The sequence below is a fragment of the Lagenorhynchus albirostris genome, chromosome 11, assembly GCF_949774975.1.
Source record: "Lagenorhynchus albirostris chromosome 11, mLagAlb1.1, whole genome shotgun sequence".
Taxonomy (NCBI): domain Eukaryota; kingdom Metazoa; phylum Chordata; class Mammalia; order Artiodactyla; family Delphinidae; genus Lagenorhynchus; species Lagenorhynchus albirostris.
The window spans coordinates 76,542,010-76,551,843 of record NC_083105.1 but is presented as its reverse complement, the minus strand read 5'-3'; the positions used below and the strand labels follow the sequence as shown (position 1 = coordinate 76,551,843).

The 9,834-nt window shown below is 35.8% G+C and overlaps 1 pseudogene; it reads right to left on the bottom strand.

Annotated features, from left to right (window-relative positions):
* Positions 1-1,836: 1,836 nt before the first annotated feature.
* LOC132528966 (glyceraldehyde-3-phosphate dehydrogenase-like) lies at positions 1,837-2,822 on the bottom strand (annotated as a pseudogene).
* Between the last annotated feature and the right edge of the window lie 7,012 nt (positions 2,823-9,834).

Genomic DNA, 9,834 nt, shown 5'->3' with positions numbered 1-9,834 from the left:
GTATAAGCTTCACATATTGGCGTTTAGAAATCCTCCTGTGATAGAAACAACTGATAGATTATTGGTGTCCTTGCTGGAAAAGTGAAATTAGTTTATCAACGATGAAATAAATACACGTATCCTACTAAAGTAGGGAAATTTATGGAAAATATTTTATTATTTGACTGATTTACAAAAATTACAGATTTTATTGGAAGTCTCATGAATGTGCCTTGTGAAACATAATGAAATACTTTTATTTCTCTTGAGAATAATCTTATATAATACATTTGTGCTCCTCTGAATTTGAGGGGAACAGCCCAAAGCTGTGTGCTATCAAAATGCAAATGTAACACCATATTGCCAGGAACCTACTCTCCCCAGCAGGAAATATAGAACACAATAATTTAATTCATGCTGGAAAATGATGTTTTCCATTAGCACAGATTTACTTTCAAAAACAAAATTAAGTGTTGACTTGGAAGTAATCAGTCCTCTTCTTTTAGAAGTTTCAATTTTTCTTATATAGGGGGCAAGTTCTTCCAAAATGTATATAAGAAATGGGTATATTTCTGTTAACTATATCAATTTTCGCCAGATACAGTTTGATGTAAATTACCTTGAAAGATCAGTAAAGTGGGCATGACTGTGGACAACAAAACATGGAATATATAAACACTTTTGAGAACCAATGACTCTTAAAGAGCTGGTATGCCTCTCACTCGTCTTGGGCCTGGACTAATGTTTATGTCCTTGCAGAAAGTGATATATTAAAGCAGATTTCTGGCTACCATGGGAATTTAAATGGCCTATAATTAATTAATAAACAAACAAATAAATAAATATATTTGTATTTCTCTATAGTTTTCTTCTGAAAATAGAATTTAAATGCACTGCTTCAAAATTCATGCTCTCATACATACTTTCGTACATACTTTCTCACAAGCTGCTATATCTAAGTGGAATATTCTCCCTCCTCCCACACCCTTTGTTTTTGACATCTAACAAAACTATATTGTTCTTTATTTTAAGCCTGAGCATCTTTTGGGAAGCTCTCTCTAACACTAGGAATAAATGATTCTACACACTAAGCTATTAGTGTTCCCATTTTCACAATGTGTTTTCAGATTTGTTCTTATACATTAATAAATCTCTCAAAGCAGAGATGTAATTATACTTTCTAAATAAGGCAATAAACTTGTGGTCATACTTAAAACTGTCATAAATAACTAAAGCTAAATTTTATTCTTCAAAATAAATGAATAATGTAAATTTGTGTGGCCGTGCCCTTGATTTAGTATAGCAAGGAATTTTTTAATCACTCATTTGCTAATCAAAGATGTATTATAATCTTTGACAGAGTATCCCTGAATTCATTATTTTAATGACAGGATATATTTTAATGAAATATTGTTTAATATGGCTTTGCAATCAACAGATAGCTATTAAATATTTACTGGGAGCATGTCAAGCACAAGACCTATTACTCAAGCTTTGCTAAACTACCTGTTTTCTAGACTGAATTAGTTATAGATTCTTGGGCAAATGTTCTTGCACAGAGTTGGGCAAATGATGTCACAACATTTCCTAGAACACAATCTATTCCCATCTCTTCAAGCAGTCCCTGATGACTTTATTTATTTATTTTTGACTGGGTACTGTGCACTTTATTGATGGCAAGTGATAAGGTAGAGTTTCCTAAGTCCTTCCTCTTCTTCAGGGGTCTGGGATAGAAACTGTGTCAAGAACTGGAGATCCTCCAGTTGGGTCAAAGATTGAGTTGGGGCAAGGACTCCCCAGCAGTAAGCACCTCTTTATTCCTCTCCTGTTCTCACTGGGGCTGGTGTTCCAGGGGACTCACTCCTTAGAGGTCATGTGGACCATAAGGTCCACCACTTTATTGCTGTAGCCAAATACATTGTCATAAAATGAGCTTGACAAAGTGGTCATGGAAGGCAATACCAGTCCCAGCAACAAAGGTGGGAGAGTGGGTGTCACCTTTAAAGTCGCAGGAAACAACCTAGTCCTCAGTGTAGCCCAGGATATCCTTTAGGGCTTCCTCCAATGCCTGCTTCACCGCCTTCTTGATGTCATCATATTTAGAAGCTTTCTGCACACTGCAGAGCAGATCCAGCACTGAAACATTAGGGGAAGGGACACAGAAGACCATGCCAGTGAGCTTCCCAGTCAGCTCAGGAAGACCTTTCCCACAGCCTCAGCAGCACCAATAGAAGCAAGAATGATGTTCTGGGCTTCCCCACAGTCATGACACCACAGTTTCTCAGAGGTACCATCTACATACTTCTGGGAAGCAGTGATGGCAAGGACTGTGATCATGCGTCCCTCCACAATGCCGAAGTTGTCATAAATGACTTTGACCAAGAGGGCCAAGGAGTTTGTGATGCAGGAGGCATTGCTGACAATCTTGAGAGAGCTGTCATACTTCCCATGGTTCATGCCCATCACAAACATGGGGGCATTAGCAGCAGAAGAAGAGGTGATGACTCTTAGGTTCAACGTGAGCCCTAGTCTTCTCCAAGCTAGTGAAGACACCAGTGGACTCTACAACATAATCAGCACCAAAATCACTTCATTTGATGTTGGCAGAATCTTGTTCTTGGAAGATAGAAGTTATATTTCCATTGAAGACATGCTTCCAGTTCTCAGCCTTGACTCTACCACTGAAATTGCCATGGGTGGAATCATACTGGAACATGTAGAATATGTAATTGAGGTAATGAAGGGGCCACGGATGGCAAGCAATATTCACTTTGCCAGAGTTAAAAGTGCCCTGGTGACCAGGTGCCCTATTGGTCAAATCCATTTACTCCAACCTTCATCATTGTGTCTCAGGGTCATGGCTTGACATGCAGAAATATGTGGCTGCCTGTTGAAAAAAGCAGCACATAGAGCCTCAATCACTTTACTTTTCTCCTTCTCAAACAAACTTAAGTTATATTATATCCTATGATAAATCCCAGTTATCTTTTATTTATTCATTCATCCATTCACAGAACATGTTACCTGCTATCTAGTATTTACATGATAAATTTTCACTGATAAATAATTTTAGCAACACGGTAAGTGCACTATATTACATAGCTTTACAGCAATAACAACCTCAAACATTTATTTTTCATTCATATTACCTGTAGGTAGTTGTGGTTTGGCTACTGTGACTCTCATTATTCTCATTATTCCCAGTAGTTACATTCCACAAAGTCACCATGAATGCTGAGTTAGCACTTACTGAACTATTGTTTCAAGGGGACCTGCAAGCCTCTGGTCACAGCATTTTTGACAACCAAACTGCCATTTGAATTATGTATGTTTGCCAAAATCCTTGTAAAATAAGTCAGTGTCACCATCATTGGAAATCTGCTCTTCCACATGGCCTTCTCCTATATAAGAGTTAGCAGGTATTTTTTTTAAGTTTTTGCACATCCTCCTGACCTGCAGAAGCTTTGTCATCTGCAAGATTATTTTTCATGCTGTATCTCCTTTTGAAAAGTATGAGCCATAATATCTATTTTTAGAGGCAACAGCCCTTTCCTTCTGAATAAAAAATACCCAGAGATTCAGTGACTTCGAGAAATTTGTTCTCTAAAACAGAACTGTAATTGAGAGGTTTAATGAATTGATGAATTGTTGGTGCCCTTAAACTATCTCTCAGTAGATTCACTGTCCTAAGGTAGCATAGTTATAGAGGTCTTGCTGGGACGGAGGGAAGAATAGATGAGTTTATGTTATCTCAGCCTATAAATAGTAGTTGGGACTTCCCCGGCAGTCCAGTGGTTAAGACTCCACATTTCCACTGCAGGGGTGAAGGTTTGACCCCTGGTCGGAGAACTAAGATCCCACATGCCAGGTGTTGTGGCCAAAAACTTTTTAAAAAGAAGCTAATTTTAGTTGAAATTATATCATTGGTATTCATGGGATATTTAGGTTTTCAATACTGCCCTGGTAATCTTTTTATTGTTGATATCAGTGTTATAAACTTTTTTTGATATCTTAATACAAGCCAATAGTAAGTTGAAAGCCATTAGGTTTATTACTGATTGCTTATACCAGGGATTGTCAAATTATTGTCAACTGAAATAAAAGCACACAACATGAAAGCTGTGAGTTTCAGTTTTATGTGAGGACTTCCTTAGGACTATAGCCCAGGAGACAGCCTCTCGGATAGCTCTGAGGAATCTCTCTGAAGGGATGAAAGGGGAGGTAAGCATATATGTGACTTTGGAGAAGAGGTATGTGCAATAAAGCACACATTTTTGTAGAAGGTTACTGCTGTCACGAGGCACAGGTATCTTAGTTATGATTTTAAGATGCAAGAAATTGGTTTATAAAATTTTCTCCTGAAAGCATGTAACTATCTGAAGGCCTGTTCTACAAGTTTTCCCAGAGCACAGAGTGCCTTATTCCTGATCTCCACTCTGAACTCCTTCAGGGTGTATTGAAGGTCAGCAACTGTGCTGGCTAGTGACTTAATTCTTGCAGAACCAGATGGCAAGTGACATTCTTTGTTAGTTGTGCCCCCTCATGGTCAAAAACTCAACAATGGTTTGAAAGATATTACATGACCATTTGTCCCATTGTACTAGGAATGCTCATTCTTAGGCCAGGATTTTGTTGATAGGCTACTCAATGTGCTATTACCAGAGTAGGCCCTATTAATTGATAGCAGAAGTTCCTGGATCACCTGTCTTACTAGTCTGTTAATGTCGAGGAGAAGATTCCCTCTGGTTGCTTCTTCCCATATCTAGACTTACACTGTTACAATCATTGATCTTATTTGGAACTATATATTTGGTCAATCATTTCAAGCCACCTAGTTACAATTATTTTTATTGGCAGCCCAGTCACATGTTTGGCACCTCAAGAAACAACAATCTTGTAAAATAGGCAGAATATAAGTACTATAGCTAGCATTAATAATAGTATTATAAGTAAATATTTAAGCCAAGAATTTCCATTAGGTATGGCCGAGTATACCTCAAACTCATCTGGCCCTGTCTGTCACTATCTTAAAAGTAATTATATACACATTTCCATTAGGTATGGCCGAGTATACCTCAAACTCATCTGGCCCTGTCTTATCACTATCTTAAAGGTAATTATATATTGGTATTGTTCATAAGGCACCCAGCACAATTTCTTAGTGTTATTACGTTGAACTTCTTAATGTTATTCGGTTGATTATCCTTAGTATGATTTAATTGTTCCCAACATAAGGGCCTTTAAACTTAAATGACCTGGTATTAGCCATATGAATCCAGCCCCAAGTTGAGGGAGGTTATATTCTTTAACCAAAATTTAGCTCATTGTTCTGATTGAGCTTGAGTAACTTTAAAAGAAAATTCATATTTATGACATGGTCAGAGCAAGTATGATTCATTGGCTAAGTGAGGGTGTCTCATCTCATAATATCAGTAGTGGCCTAAACAGAACTGTAACTTCTTTAGTCTAGGATAAATTTCCTAAGACCATCCAGTTAGAGTCTTAATGAGGAGAAATCCACAAAGGTAGAGAGGTAATGACCATAAACCCAACTACTGAATTAATTTTTAAACGCTGCATAGAATTTGTGCCCATGATAGAAAAACATTGATTTTCTTGCAAAAGTCCAAGATATTAAAAAAAATTAATAATCATACAGTTCAGTTCCGGCATCTTGGCAGGTCTGTTTACTTCTGTTGTTTTCTTCTTCTTGTCCTGGTGTGAGTGTAGTTTCTCCTCTGAGCATTGTTTTAAGGGGAGTTTGAGGTCAGCAGTCCTCTCTATAGACCAGTCCAGTGCAGCACCCTATCTAAGTGGTAAATATGAATCTAAAAGTCAATTTCCTTCAGTTCTTCTGTGCATGAGCTGGTTAAGAGTACCTGATAAGTTTTCTTCCATCTACATTGAAGATAGTCCTTTAAATGATGCTTTTTCTAGTATGCATAATATCCTAATTGTAGGTCATGGGGCATCTGATCTTCATTCAAGGTAGATTACTGTGATAAGCTTCAGAAACAAACTCAGAGTGTCCTTTTAATAATTCAATTAAAATTTACAATAATGTAACATAATAACAAGGAGCTATCTAGGAAGTGAGTTTTAGGCAGTAAATACAGACCTCAGTTAACAACTAGAATTTAATATCCACTGAAACATAATTTTTCTCTCTAAAATTACCTTCATTTCTATCAAATACAGCCAAATCAAGAGTAATTTGTTTGCAGAAATAAATGTGGCTTCAATAAACTTGGCCAGATTATTTACATAAGTATAATTGAACATATAAGATGTTTTTAAATTGGCTTTGCTGGAAATTTTATAAGGAATTTCAGATTTAATTTTTAAAAGGCCTCTCAAGTCCAGAAGGCCACAGCAAGGACTTGCCATCAGATCCCACCTGTGATATCTAAAGATTTAGGTGAGTTCCTCTCTTCTCTAGGTCCAAAAGTATCTTTAGGTTCCTGCACCTTTTAGGAGTCTGCTTTCTGGTAACCTGAAAGTTTCCAATTTCTCTTCCAATTAGGTAGAGAGAAAAGTTAAATATTTCAATTCTGCTTACCAAATTGCTGTATGTCATAATTAGCTTCAGGGAGAAGTTTTCCTTACATCTGGAAAACACAGATTAAAAGCCAGTAATATTTCAAACCGAAAAAAGAAACACATAAAATTTATAAACAAATTCATCAGTTAACTCAGTCCTATGTAACTAATACTTGAACTTTTGTTAACAGTTGTATGAAGCCACCAAGATTTCCATTAGAATTCTTTAATTTCTTACCCAGCTTAGTGGTATGACCTGAAATTTATCAGAAACCTGTACTTGTCAAAAAGTTCTGTCTATAAATCTTCTTGAAGATAAAGCATTTTTTCAAAGGCATTGGAGTAAAACAACAACTATCTATGAATGACAAAAGACTTAAAATGATTTAAAAGGTAAAGAAAGTTTACAACCTGTGAAAAAAGCAAATCAATATTCCAGGAAAACTTTGTCCTCTTAACAGAGAGAAAACCCAATTCAGGTTTTGTACCACTTTACATTAATTTGAAATTAATTTGCTCAAATTTATTTTAATCTTAGTCCTGACCGCACATAGAATTCCTCTTTAAAGATTTTTTTTCTCACAAATCTTCGACAACATTCTATATCCATATTAATTTGTCCCTTATTTTCTTTCCCATTTAGAAATAACTTGCTTTAGGACAAAATTACCTTCTTTATGCTTAACAAAATGCATTTCTATTTCTTATACCTTCTTTTTTTCTTGAATACAAAAATATTTTGCTTATTAGCTTAGTAGTTTTAATTACATATATTAGATGACATAACTTCTAGCAATAATTAAGAAGTAAACACTTATGACTTGTCTCTTACATTAGCATTCTGTAGATTGGCAAACTTATAAATACTACTTATAATTTCTAAAAAGCATGTGCTTTATTAAAGAAAATGGCTTGATGTGGCACCAAACATATTTATTAATAGTCCTAAATATCTCTAGTTTCCCTGTAAAAGGAAGCCTATGTTCAGTAATTAATGTTCCCTATCTTATTTTATTTGGGAATGAACTAGATATTTAATAAACTGCCATCATTTAACGTAATTTAACAAAACTCTAAAGTTTCAAGTTACCAAATATCTGGAGAGACTATTTTTTAAGTAGACATTCCTAAAACATAATTATTCCTAAAGAGTTTACCTAAAAGCCATATCTCAACTACATTTAATTTGCTTATAAAATTTTTATCATTCCAAGTTATTTTTCTTGCTGACAAATTTTACAACTTCTTATTTGACTTCTAGTAAACCTAGGTACAATTAAAGTTTTATAGTTAATGCTGATGACTTTAAAGACATGTCTGTATTAATTAAACCAACTAACTTTCAAACCAAATGATAATTTAATACTATATATTTCCCAGATCATTTGAACCTGAAATTCATTTGGGTTAGTTTCTTTCATATTTCTGGGAATTTATATAAACACTTGATTTTTTTTAAGTCAATTAAATAGAATTCATTTACAAGTTAATTTTGGTAATAACATCCACAGGTTGAGATATATCATATCTATAAAGTACACACAGATATATAGACAGACACAACTAGAGATCTCATAGCTTCATTTTTAAAAGTTAGTCATGAATCAGGTATTACAATACAGAACTCACTAGTTTATAAATAACAGAATAAGCTAAGGGTAAAAAGGTCTCTTTTCCCTTTTTTTCTCTCAGTCTCAGGAATTGGAGATGGTCTAGATAAGAGTAAAATAAGCTTCTGAAAGTCCTGATAGAACACTTACATCTCAAAGACACATGGAGATAAAAGCAAGCTCCTCCTAGAAGGACCTTTTGGGTCAGAATTATGAAAACATTTTTTATCAAGCCAGCTTTCTCTAACCTAAGTGTGTATGTATGCAATAAAAGATCCCTATCTCAGCTAATTTCAGGAGAATATTTCCATTAATTCCCAAGTAAATACTTATAAATATAATTTTTGTACATACAGAAATGGGCTTGGGTGTTAGTTGGAGGGTGGCTTTCCCATGCCCCTCACTTAGAAAAGACATTAAGCCAGCCTCCCACCTAATCACCCAGTCCAGACCTCTCGGTGCCTTTCAACTGAGCAAATCCTAGTGTCTTTCAACTAGGCTTCCCCCAGTATCTTTCAACTGTGGGGGTCAGGTACCTGTTATACACTGCCAAATAAAACTCAGAATCGTCACCAATAATCAGGAAATACAAGAACCACGAGAGGCATAATAAAATTCTTCTGGACTCATGAGTAGGCAGATGGGCATAAGGGGCCCTGCTGTCACCAAGGCTCCAGATCCTCGTAGAGTTCAGGTGAAGGAGAATAGTCTGCTCTGGGTCCATTCATGGTTGCCAGAAATGTCAGTCAACTGAAATAAAAACACACAAAATGAGTGCTGTGAGTTTCAATTTTATTTGAGGACTTACTGAAAACTAATAGCCCAGGAGACAGACTCTCAGATAGCTCTGTGGAATTGCTCTGAAGAGGTAAGGGGGAAGGCCAGCATATATGTGATTTTGGAGAAGTATGTGCAATCAAGCACACATCTCCATAGAAGGTTACTGCTGTCACAAAGCACAGATATCTTAGTTCATGCTTTTAATGCTTTTCTAAGTATGGGAAGATGCAAGATATTGGTTCATAAAATTTTCTTCTGAAAACATCTAACTATCTGAAGGCCTGTTCTGCCAGTTTTCCCAGAGCACAGAGTGCCTCATTCCTGATCTCCACTCTGAATCTCTTTCAGGGTGTGTTCAAGGTCAACAACTGCAGTGGCTATTGACTTAATTCTTGTAGAACCAGATGGTCAGTGACATTCTTTAGTTGGCATTATAATCTGTGAAACAAATGCTTCCTGACACTTGTTTTATAGATAAATTTTTACTGAATACAGCCATGCTTTTTTCTTTAAGTATTGTCTGTGGCTGCTCTCACACTACAATGGCAGAGTTTAGTTACAAAAGAGACCATATGTACCACAACACTGAAAATAGTTACTATCTGGATCTTCAAACAATGTCTGTCTGTCAACCTCTGCCTTATACTCATGGAAGACATTCAGAAAAAAAAGGACAACAACTAATAGTGAAACTAAGAACAACCAGGTTGGAAAACTAATATCCTTCCACAAAAATTCTCAGATTTCCAGAGCTTCTTGTTCATCTCTGTGGCACTGAATGTAAACTGATTACAAAGTTGCACAAGCAATTGGCACAAACACATTTGTGATAGTTGAACATTTTACATTATGGAAAAAGCGTAATAGTTAATAACAATGTTATATTTTATATAAGATTGAGAAATAATATGTTTATGAATATGTT